Source organism: Mus caroli, chromosome 17 (assembly GCF_900094665.2).
Source record: "Mus caroli chromosome 17, CAROLI_EIJ_v1.1, whole genome shotgun sequence".
Lineage (NCBI taxonomy): Eukaryota > Metazoa > Chordata > Mammalia > Rodentia > Muridae > Mus > Mus caroli.
The window spans coordinates 66818224-66830444 of NC_034586.1; the positions used below are offsets into that span (position 1 = coordinate 66818224).

General features: G+C 43.9%; 1 long non-coding RNA gene across 3 annotated transcripts in view; it reads left to right on the forward strand.

Moving 5' to 3' along the window:
• Positions 1-12221, forward strand: part of LOC110283708 — a 19989-nt gene that overhangs the window by 3119 nt on the left and 4649 nt on the right. For 2 of the 3 annotated variants that reach the window (XR_003835295.1, XR_003835296.1), the window contains exons 2-3: positions 10098-10225; positions 10556-10691. This is a non-coding gene — a long non-coding RNA (uncharacterized LOC110283708). Of the gene's footprint in view, positions 1-10097; positions 10226-10555; positions 12115-12221 lie in introns of those variants that run through there. The other variant, XR_002376877.2, reaches the window with a different exon arrangement.

The following is a 12221-nucleotide window of genomic DNA, read 5'->3' on the forward strand; positions in this document are numbered from 1 at the left end:
GCCCTGGCTGTCCTGGAACTCACTTTGTAGACCAGGCTGGCCTCAAACTCAGAAATCCGCCTGCCTCTGCCTCCCAAGTGCTGGGATTAAAGGCGTCGTGCGCCACCACTGCCCAGCTCCCTTTATTTTCAATATCTTGTATCTTCATGTATGTGCCTCAGACTTTTTGAAACATTTAAATGCTCTCATTTAATATCCAAATTAGTCATATACTCTATATTTTTCTTAAAGTCAACATAACTTGGACACATTCAAATGTGCCATAGCTAAACAGCACAAAGCAAGATGTTGGGCACAGACTACCTGGCTCTCAGGGAATCTGTCATTCTAGAAGGTCACACTGATAATGAAGGCAGAGATTGGCCTTAGACATCAGAGACACCATGATCCAGATATCACCAAGGCAACCTCCAAATGTCCTTCCTTAGTTAAAATCCTGCTCTTTCCTATAGAGTCTTTCTAACCTGAAGCTGCTGGCCTCCTTTTGGTCTATCTCTTAGATGACAATGAGTTGCACCTAATTCTTAGATTTATTTATTTAAAGATTTATTTATTTATTATATGTAAGTACACTGTAGCTGTCTTCAGACACACCAGAAGAGGGCATCAGATCTCGTTACAGATGGTTGTGAGCCACCATGTGGTTGCTGGGATTTGAACTCAGGACCTTCGGAAGAGCAGTCAGTGCTCTTAACCACCGAGCCATCTCACCAGCCCCTAGATTTATTTTTTAATTATGTGCATGTGTGTGCACAAGCGCACATGAGTGCAGGTTCACTTTGGAGGCCAGAAGAAGATTTTGCCCAGGCTGGCTGGAGAGATCGCAGGCTCTTGTGGAAAACTGGACTTGATTTCTCTAGAAGAGCAGGATGTGCTCGCATCCGCTGAGCATCTCTCCAGCCACTGCATTTATTTTTTTTCTCTTAAGAGTTCTATGTTTAAGAGAATCAGCTTGTGTGTACATCTGTCATTCTCATTTCTTCTTGTCCGTTCATAATCATAGCCACATTTTACTTTTTAAATTTTTATATTTGTGTGTGTGTGTGTGCATGGGAGAGAGACACACAAAGAGAAACAGACAAGGAGCATGGAAAAATATTATATATATAGGTGACCTTGTTGAAAAGCATTTTGTTTGTTTATTTTCTCAAATGCAAGGAAACTAGAGTAAATAGTTAACAGCACACAGAAGACATTAGTTCCAGAAGAGATGGTGCAGCTATAAGAAAGAACAGCCTGGCACTAAGAAGTGGGACACGGGCTGGAGAGATGACACTGCTTCCAGGAGACCTAGGTTCAGTACTTAGCACCTATATCAGAAGGCTCAAAACCATCTACTCAAGAGCCCAGGTCCATGGGATCTGTGCCCTCTTGCTGGCCTCCTTGGACAGCCACAGGCACGTGTTATACACATGAGAGAGAGAGAGAGAGAGAGAGAGAGAGAGAGAGAGAGAGAGAGAGAGAGAGAGAATAAATAGTAGTTTTTAAGGTTTGACAAATGAATCTACAGGTTAGAAATTTACAAATAAATAAGGAACCCAAATCACTAACAAACATGGGGAAAGACCCAATAATTTGCTGCTGTTATTACAGGGTCGAGGAAATTAGACTGATTCATCCATTAACAATGGTAATACATTCAGAAATGTGTTGTTAGGTGATTTTATTATGTAGACATCATGCAATGTCCTTATCTAAAATGGATATGATATCATTAGGTCACTTTATTTATTTATTTAAGAACAGATTTCCCTATGTACCCCTAGCTGGTCTAGAACTCACTACATAGTGAGCTGGCCTGAACCCCACAGAAATATTCTGCTTCTGTCTTTTCAGGTGCTGGGAATAAGATGTGTGTATCACAAGGCCATTCAATCTTACGAAGTCATCATTATATGTGTGCTACACCATTGACTATATGGCCAATGGCTGTTTGCACACACAGACACTATTAAAAAAAAAACAGTACAAAGCCATTTTTCATAAAACTATTAGAGGTGGCTGCCTCTAGAGGTAACAGGAGATCAGAGGCTGGCGTGGTGCCAACACATCCCGTCATGTCACTATAACAACTGAGCAGTGATCGGTCCTACCATGGATTGCACGTAACATCAGTCTTTACTAGGTAGGGGAGTTGGGTTCTTGCTTGTGTTAGATTTGTACACTCTCCGGAGCAAAGATCTGAAATGAGACTCCATTTTCCAGTCAGATTCTGTATCCTGGAGCGAGCAGTGGTTAATCGTTAGCCAGCATGAACAACCCCTAATGACACCAGAAACTAATTATTCATTGCCCCTTACGAGAAACAAGAATAGATGATGTCATAGCCCGGGAGCAGATGACCAGATGTGAAAAAGTAAAACCATTTATCTTGATGCAGATAGTTTTTATGGACCAAGCATTGCAAATAGCACTGAATCATTTTCACTGAAAACAAATTAATAAATGTGTAAGTGAAATGAGTATTGCTCCCCGGAAGGCTTTCCCGTCCAGTGGTGTGTTTGTAGAGGAGAGTGATCCCCACAGCATCTCCTGCAGAAGCCAAGGCAATCCCTTCATATTTTCTTAAGTGACAGGAATGCTTATTCCCTTCCAAGCTACATGAATAAATTTTATTTTTACATTTATTTGTTTATTGCAGTGATGGGGGTTGAACCTAGGACTTCCCTAATACTAGGCAAGCACTGACCACTGGGCCACACCTCAGCTGTAGCAAACTTGATGTTAAAAATCTGACATCTATATTACTTTTTTTTTTTTTTAACTATACTTGATATACAAAGATTGGTACATTCCATTCTCATTTTGAAAGCTCTCTAACATATTTAAAGAGTATATAACATACATATATACTGGTCCTCAAGAAATCCTTCCCATTTATTTATTTGTATGTTCATTTGTTTGTTTGTTTATAGACAGGTTTTCATGTATCCCAGGCTGGTCCAGAACTCTCTAGGTAGCTGACAATGACCTTGAACTTCTGATTCTCTTGCTTCTACCTCCTAGGAGTCAGGGCTCCAAATCTGCCTTACCATGCCTACATCTTTTTTAGTGTAAAACTAGAAATTAAGTCCAGGACCTTCCTGCCTGGGAGGCAAACACTTTGACTGAGTGAGCTAAATACACTGTTTTTAATTATGTGCCTATGTGTTTATGTATAGGTGTGGGCACAAGAGGTTTTGTGCCCACACCTATACATGAACACATAGGTTCGTGTATAAGTGTGTATAGGTGTATAACACCTATACGCACACAAGGTTTCCATGGACATGGCCATCAAGAGCCTCCCAACAAAGGTGCAGGGAGCTGACTCAGATGACTCGCAAGAGCGTTTCAGTCTCAACCGCTGAGCCACCTCTCCAGCCCAAAGCCTTTTTTTTTTTAATTAAAATTTTTACTATTGTCTTTTATTTGTGTGTGTGCCCTCCCCTGGCACTGAAGTTACAGAAGTTGTAAACCACCATGTGGGTGCTGGGAACCTATCTCTAGAAGTGCACTCCATGACAACTAGCTGCTGAGCCTTTCTCTAGCCACCTCTCTCATCTTGTTTTTAGTAAAATCCTAAAGAGATGTGTAATCTCAGACACAATGTTTTGCGCTTTAACTTTTTTAAATGGATTTTTTTTCCTTTTCTTCTTCTTACTCTATAGCTCGGGCCCAGGATGGTGTGGGAATTTACTATGTAACCCAGACGCTGACCCTGAACTTCTGCCTCCTGCTAAGTGCTGGGGTTACAGGCGTGTATCACCCACCACCCAGTTCTCTGAGGAGGTAGACTCCAAGCTCCAGGCTCTGGGAAGGGCTCTACACACTGTGCTGCACACCACTGGACCCCTGAACTGTCTTCCTTCATCTACAAGCTACTGCTTACTTCTATTGTTTGATATAAACCCCAGACATCACATCACTTCTGGATCAGCAATTATGATTAATGTTCTAGCTTGTCTGATCTGTAGCTCTGAACTTACTCACAAAAGGGCTGGGTCTGCAGGGCAGTGGTGGCGCATGCCTTTAATCCCAGCACTTGGGAGGCAGAGGCAGGTCTGGTCACCCCAGAATTATACACCCCATTGTCTTTTTCTAACTGTTTTCTGCTTCTAAGGCTAAACGTTTCTCCAGAAAGAACAATTACTTTTCATCCTTAGTTGGCACTTTAATGCTTTTAGTTCTAATAACCCATTATTTAGGTTAATAAAGAGATAAAAAATTGCTCCAGCAGGCTTACTCTTTTTTTTTTTTTTTTGGTTTTCCAAGACAGGGTTTCTCTGTATAGTCCTGGCTGTCCTGGAACTCAGTCTGTAGACCAGGCTGGCCTCCAACTCAGAAATCTGCCTGCCTCTGCCTCCCAAGTGCTGGGATTAAAGGTGTGCGCCAACACCGCCTGGCAGGCTTACTCTTCGATATGCGTTTCTATTCTTTCTGCTGGCACCCGACACACTATGTGCTCAGTTTGTTCTGTGTTGTTTGATTGATGAAATACACTCGAATCTCCACACATTTTTTTTTCTCCTGTGGTGGGAATTGGATAGTTATTGTAACCAAAGGCTCCACAAAAAGCAATTTAAGGGAAGAAAATTTTATTTTGTCTCATGATTCAAGTGACCATGGGCAAAAAGACAAAAGCCTTTATATTTTTTCCTTCCTTCCTTCCTTCCTTTTTCTGTAAAACACACACACAGAGATATGGGAGGTGTCCTTCAGGCATGTGGAGGTCAGGGGACAGCTTTTGGGAGTCTGTTCTCTCTTTGCACCTTTTTGGGGGGGGATGTAGTCTCTTCTGTTGCTTCTTACTGAGTAGTACTCTGGCCTAGGTGGTCCGAAAGCTCTGCTGATTCTCCTGTCTCCACTCTCCATCTCTTTCTGAGAGCACTGGGTTACCGTGGCACACCCTTGTACTCGAGTGGGTGCTAGGAATCAAACTGAGCTCAGTCAGGCTTGTGCACCCAATCAAGGCAGTGCTTTAGACTGTCCTGCCGTCTGTCCATCTCAAGAGGGCATCTTCATTAAATGGCGAGAAGTTAACATTGTGCTCATGAAAATAGAAACAAGTTTTTAACTTGACATTTTAAATTTCTACAAATAATGCAGGCTTGACTGTATCTCGTGTATAAGTCTTGTGTGTGGTGTTCAATACTGTGTAGCTACTATATCTGTTGCTGTTCTGTAGTGAGTGGTGTGTAGTCTTGGTAAGAAAATGAAACCACTTCAGCTTCCCCTCAGAATGTAGACTGTTCTCGTTCTCTCTCTCTCTCTTCTTTTTTTTTTTTTTTTTTTTTTTTTTTTTTTTATCTTCTCGGGACAGGGTTTCTCTGTGTGTTCCTGGCTGCCCTAGAACTCACTCTGTTGAGCAGGCTGGCCTCAAACTCACAGAGATCTGCCTGCCTCTACCTCCCAAGTGCTGGGATCAAAGGTGTGCACCACCACCACCCGGCTGCCCGGCAGCTTTCTTTATTTTTAACCTTGATCGCATGTTTAAGATGATGTGTCCCAAACTCTCCATTGTGGGCACTATGTTTTCCTTTATGGTTGATAAATCTATCAAATGTATCAAAATAGGTGAATGTCCTGTCTTTTTTTTTTTTTTTTTTTTTTTGATAAATGTCCTGTCTTTGAAGCCTTCGATCTCAGCCTCCTCACTCCATCATTCCTTCTCCATTGCTTTGCTGTGTCCTATGGTAGGGAGAGTTGCCCCTCCAGTTGTCTGTGCTGCTCTGTCTACTTACAGGACATTTGGAGTCCTGGTTTATTTAGTGCATTCATAGCCTCCTATTGTTATTATCATCATCACCACCACTATTGTTGTAAAAATTCTCGGATTTACCCAGAGGAAGTTCCTCAAACTGTTTTTTTATTAATTAAATTTATTCTTTGACAATTTCATATATACACAGTGCATTCTGATTATTCTCCCTGTCTTCTCATCTTCCCCTCCAGTCCCTCTGACATGTTCATGTCTCTCTCTCTCTTTTTTTTAATATTACATGTTTTGCCTGAATGTACTCATGTGCCCCACGTGTGCCTGCTACCTGCAGAGGCCAGAAGAGGGCATTGGATGCTTGGAATTGTAGTTTGGACGGTTGTGGGCCCCATGTGGGTTCTCTACAAGAGTAGCAGGTGCTCTTAACCTTTGCACAACCCTCGAGCCCCTTCATGCCTTCTTGTTTTGCACCCCTTGAGTCTAACCACAGTGGCTCACGTGCCGCTGGGTATAGAACCATTCGCTGAAGTGGGTAGACTCACCAGTGAACACACAATTGAAGGCAGTGACTGTCCCTGCCCCAGCAGCAGCTAGCACCAATAGTCCCCAAACCGGTTTCCTTGTCTTCTTGTACCATTCTTGGAAGGTTTTCTTACCGTCTGGGACAGTGGCATGTTTCAGGTGCACACTACACTTCCCCTGCTCCAGTCCCCAAGCCCTGGAACTGATCATTTTTCCAGCAAGTGCTGGCTATTCTTGTGGAAAAGAGAATCATTTATAGACATCAACATGGGCTCCAGTCCTAGTGCACTGCTACTGGACCATGATTGCTTACTTCTGGGTTTCTCAGTAGCACTAAACATACATACACACACACATACACGCTCGCAATGTGTGTGCACGCACACCTTCATATGTTGAAAATCATGAATTCAAGCAGGGTACAATGGTGAACAGCTATATATTTATACTTCTGATACTTAGAAGATAGGCATGGGAATTTGGAATTTGAGGCCACTCTGGGCTACCTAGGTAAGAGTATATGTGAAAACAAGAGTATGTGTGTGATGGGGTGTAGTGGAGGAAAGGAGGGGCCCACATTATTTTGTGCTTCCAATTTCAGCAAACAGCACTGCCTTCCATTCCCCACCTCTCATATCTGCGCCCTCTTTTCTAACCACAAGAAACCTGCTTCCCATTCCCTCATAGTAATGAGGACTTAGTCCTAGATTATAGCAAGCAGAGAACAGCCCTACCCGCCACTGGTAACTAACTCCTGTTCGCTTCCTCCCTTTGCTCTGGGGGTTTAAAGACAAAACATCCCTACTTCAAGTAATTCTGCCTTTCACACTCTTCAACTGACTGGCGCTCTCTTGAAATACATCTAAGTGGTTTTCTGTTTGTTTTAAAGATTTATTTATTTTATGTATGTGAGTACAGGGTCGCTGTCTTCAGACACACCAGAAGAGGGCATCAGATTCCATGACAGATGGTTGTGAGCCATCATGTGGGTGCTGGGAATTGAACGAGGGACCTCTGGCAGAGCAGCCAGTGCTCTTAACCACTAAGCCATCTCTCCAGCCCCCATCTGAGTGTTTTTCATTGTATCCCACACAGTGCCTCTCATTCTTTTGACTCTACAATTTTTTTCTTGCACTTGTACATTTAGTCCAACTCAGAAATCTGTACTAAGTGAAAAATTCACCCAGACACCAGTCAAGCCCACAGATTCTGCCCACTTTGTAGTCACTGCTGGAGGCAGGAGGATTATGAATTCAAGGTTTTACTTAGCTACACAGAGGTTTGGGGGCCAGCCTGGGCTCTATGAGATCTTATCCTAAAAACAACAATTAAAACAAAACCTGAGCCGGGCGTGGTGGCGCACGCCTTTAATCCCAGCACTTGGGAGGCAGAGGCAGGCGGATATCTGAGTTCGAGGCCAGCCTGGTCTACAAAGTGAGTTCCAGGACAGCCAGGGCTACACAGAGAAACCCTGCCTCGAAAAAAAAAAAAAAAAAAAAAAAAAAAAAAAAAAACCTGTGTGTTCTATATTCTGGGTATGTGTTTAGGGCTCTATTTCTGGCAATAATATTTATATTATGTATAATATAAATATATAATGATTATGTAATTGAAAATGCTTTTAATATCAGGTTATAGAAATCTTTCTTAGTTTTACAGTTATATATTACTGTTACGAGAATCTTAAGGGTCGGGCTGACGAGGTAGCTCAGTGTGTAAGAAGGTGAACTGGGCATCATTGCTTGCTCCTTTCCCCAGTGTGGCCATTTTGAATAAATATCCTTTCTCTTGCTTTCGGTTTCTTCCCTTCCCTTGTGTGACGGTGGACAGCTGACCACACCTAGCTTGTTAGGGCTGCCAGGTCCTGAGGCTTCGACCCTTAAAATTCTCACTGACTGCTCTTCCAAAGGTCCTGAGTTCAAATCCCAGCAACCATATGGTGGCTCACAACCATCCGTGATGAGATCTAACGCCCTCTTCCAGTGTGTCTGAAGACAGCTACAGTGCACTTACATATAATAAATCTTAGGGCAAGCAGAGTTGACCAGAGCAAGCAGAGGTCCTAAAAATTCAATTCCCAACAACCACATGAAGGCTCACCACCATCTGTACAGCTACAGTGTACTCACATACATAAGATAAATAAATACATCTTTTTTAAAAAGGACAATTGCCAAAAAAAAAAAAAAAAAAAAAAAACCTTTAAGGGTTGAAGCCTCAGGGCCTGCAGCCCTAACAAGCTAGGCATGGTCAGCTGTCCACCATCACACAAGGGAAAACGAAAGCAGAGAAAGGATATTTATTCAGTGGCCACACTGGGGAAGGGAGCAAGCAAGGATGCCCAGTTTATCTTCGGATTGTTACTGTGCAGTTTAGGCTAAAACAGGGCAGGAGGATCCCTGCTCAAGGTGTGTCCCCTGCCATTTGGTCCGTTGTTGTCTTGGCTCTAGTCTGTCTTACAAGGTGGCCAGTCCAACTGTGAAACTTGTTCCTGGGATACAAGTTCTTCCTCTGGCTGGCCCGGGCTTCACAGCCCCCCTAAGGTTAAGAACTCCGGAGAAAGTCCATCTCTTTGGGATCTATTATCTCCACAGTCAGATAGTCAAAGGGAAGGACTCAAATGTCTCCTTAGGATACCCTCACTCCTTCCTCAGATTCAAGAGAGCGTCGGTCAAATCTTTGTTGCCTTTGGACACCTGGGCTGCAGTTTTAAATAGTGCTGCAGTGAACATTCACACCCACAGGTATCCTCACATGACTTCAAGGACAACTGTGGGAAAACATTTTGTATATTGCTTTGTCAAAAATAAGTACGTGGTACTGGCGGAGATGGCTCTGTGGGTAAGAGTACCTGCTCCCGGCACTGGAGCGTGCTCGTACACCAAGGTTACCCATCACAGGTTATTTCCTGAGCTGCTTGTAATCCACTAGAAGGATGCATAGGATACGTACAGATGGAGAAGGACGAGCCAGCCAGACCTAGACAGACCTTCTTCGCAAGCACTGCACTTGTTGCTAGTACAGTTGCTAGGACTACTCCCTACCTTGTCAATCATAATTTGACCCAATCAAAGGGGGTAGAGAGTGCCCAGTCCTGGGACCTGTCTAGGACTGGGGACCCAGTCCGTCTGCAAGTTACCTTTGGCTGTTCGCCAACCAGAATGGCTTTTAAGGATGCAAGCAAAGCCAAATCCTCTTTCCTTATTATACTATTGACAGTTTGGTTCTTGGAGCTTGAAGACACCAGTTGAGTTATCAGTCGTAAGCCAGGCCTCCCTTTGCTTTGGTTCACTTGGGGAACAGTTCAGAGTGCTGGGGGAAGCCTGTTTCCTTTCACACAGGGTGCTAATGAACAGTGAGATCAGGGGTCCCTTAAACCAGTCAGAAAACAGGTATTACATTATGATTCACAACAGTAGCAAACTTACGGTTATGAAGTAGCAACAAAAATGATTTTGTGGTGGTGGGGGGGTGGTCACCGCAGCCTGGAGGACTGTAATCAATCAAAGGTGGAGGCTGTTAGAAGGTTGCAGACACTGAGCTGGATGGGGGCAGGTGTTCAGGGAATGGAAGGCCTCTCCCCTCTGGATGCACCACTCACACAGAGCCACCCCCAGAACCCTGCCCTATTGTTTTTTGTTTTTTGGGTTTTTTTTTTGCAGGCCTTATTATGTATCGTCAAAAACAAAATTACAATGATTTAGTTACAGGTGTAACTGCCTTTAGTTTGAGATTCCTGAATGAGAACCCCTCCCCTCCCACTCCCCTGGGCAGTGCTGAACAGTGGGGTTTGTGAGGTGGGAACAAGGAAACAGAAAAACAAAAACCCCATTAGCATCAAGTAAGCCAGATTACTTTTTTTTTTTTTTTTTGCTAGGGTGGATGTGGAGAACACTTCCTTATGGAGATGACTGGAGGAGACCGAAGGGGCAAACTGGTCCGTCAGGGAAACTGCCTTCTTTAACATTAGAGTTAAAAGGAGTGACTCTAGTCTGGTTTGGTCTGGTATGGAAAGGAGGGACCCTCAAGTCACCTTTGTCCAAAAAAAAGGGGGGGAGGCGGGAGGGTATGGGGGACTTTTGGGATAGCATTGGAAATGTAATTGAGGAAAATACATAATAAAAAAATATTAAAAAAAAAAAAAGCAAGCATGGCGTCCTCACCTGGGGCTCAAAAGGAAGAGCAGGTGAAAGCCTGCATCTGCCTCCCACTCCTGGCCTCCTTTGCTTTTGCTGAGGGCGGAGATGAGTCATTACCCTTCGCTTTTCCTCCTGTGTTCCTTTGTATTCTAGAAAGGTCAGCGCCTCCCTGGACACAGCTCTCCTTTCCCCACAGGAGGGCCTGGTTATCTGTGAAGGTGAGGACTCCGGCCTGGAGAACTAATTACTCTGAACCCTCAGGCTCTGAGGACTTCTTCGGAATACCCCAGGAGGCAAAGATCAACAAGACCACACCTCTACCTGGACTCTAAGTACACCCATCTCCTGTCCCATCCTGACTCCACCTCTTTCTTCCTCTATTTAAACCTGAAGCCCAAGCCAGTGCCTTAAAGCAAGTGGGTGACATGAAATTCGCCCCTTCCCTCTGATTTCCACCGTTCCTTGCTGACAGGCCATGGTGGAGGGGACATTGGCTGAGCCCAGTTTGTTGGGGCTGCAGGACCCCAAGTACTGTTACCCTAAAACTCTGGGAACAGTATGTTGGGTCCTAGTACAGGAAGGAGGTCATTCCAAACAATGAGCGGCCATACTTGTTTAAGAGTAGGCATTAAGACCAGAGGTAGAGTCAAACCTGGAAGCCCTTGGCAAGCTAGGCTCAGCTGTCTTTCCTCAGCCAAAAGACAAAACAGCAGCAAGAGAGGGAATTATTTTATTTGATGATGTTAGGTTGGGAAGAAAACAAAGAGGCACAGTAAGCACCCCTCTTACTCAAGCTCATTTTTGGGGTCCTGACATAAGGTTCAGGCTGAAACAGAGGGTAAGAAGTGTGTATTGCTTAACAGCACAGGTCAAGGGTGGTCCTGCCCATCACTAACAATCACTGTCTTCTGCTTCCAAGGTCTGTTCAAGGTGTCCCTATGACTGACTGAAGTCTCATGTCATGAAGATGACACCTTCTCATGAAGGTGTCAGTCCCATGGCTGACACCCAGGCACTACTAGCTCATGACATCTAGCCTTGAGCCTCCTGGGCAAACTCCAGTTCCCTGGGGTCCATTATCTCAGCAGATCACAGAGGGAGGGGCACGAGTCTCCCTTCAGAACATCCTATGGTGGATAAAATTGCAGTTTATTGGTGATCAACCTAGCCTCCAACCCCTCCTTCAGGATTGAGGAAGTTTAACCGAAACCTTCATTGCTCCAAATTGTGCCCCAGTTGGCTCCGGGCAGATGCCCATCCAATGGAGGCTATCTGGGAGTTCCCAATCAGCATTGAAGGACAGACATTCATCCAATCATTAGCATGAAAAAAAATGCTTATCCTTTGGAGAGTTCAAGGTTTTTGTTTGTTTGGTTTGTTTTTGTAGTTGTACGTCGGGAAATGAAGGCCAAACATTCATTTGACAATGTCACTGAAGAGAAATCTGGCTCACAGATGTAGAAATAAGAATAACACCCCCTCCCCCTTACTGTTGATCCTATTTCCCGACTCAGATTCTTTTAAGGCCTGGGCTTCCAGTCTCCATGCAGTAAAGATTTACTGCATTGTTATGCACTGCTGATATTACAACTACTTAGGATAAAATGAATGGGGAGTGGGTGTGGCGCAAAGGCTTAGCTGTTAACAGACCTAGTTACCCTTAGGCAGGATTCACAACTCCCTGCAATTTCAGCAGCAGGGGACTTGGACGCCCTCTTCTGGCCTCCATTGGCACTATGTGCGCGTGTATGTATACACACACACACACACACACACACACACACACTTTTTTTATTATTATAAAGTTCATTTTTTTTTTTTTTTTTTTTTTATTTATTTTATTATTGGGTATTTATTTCATT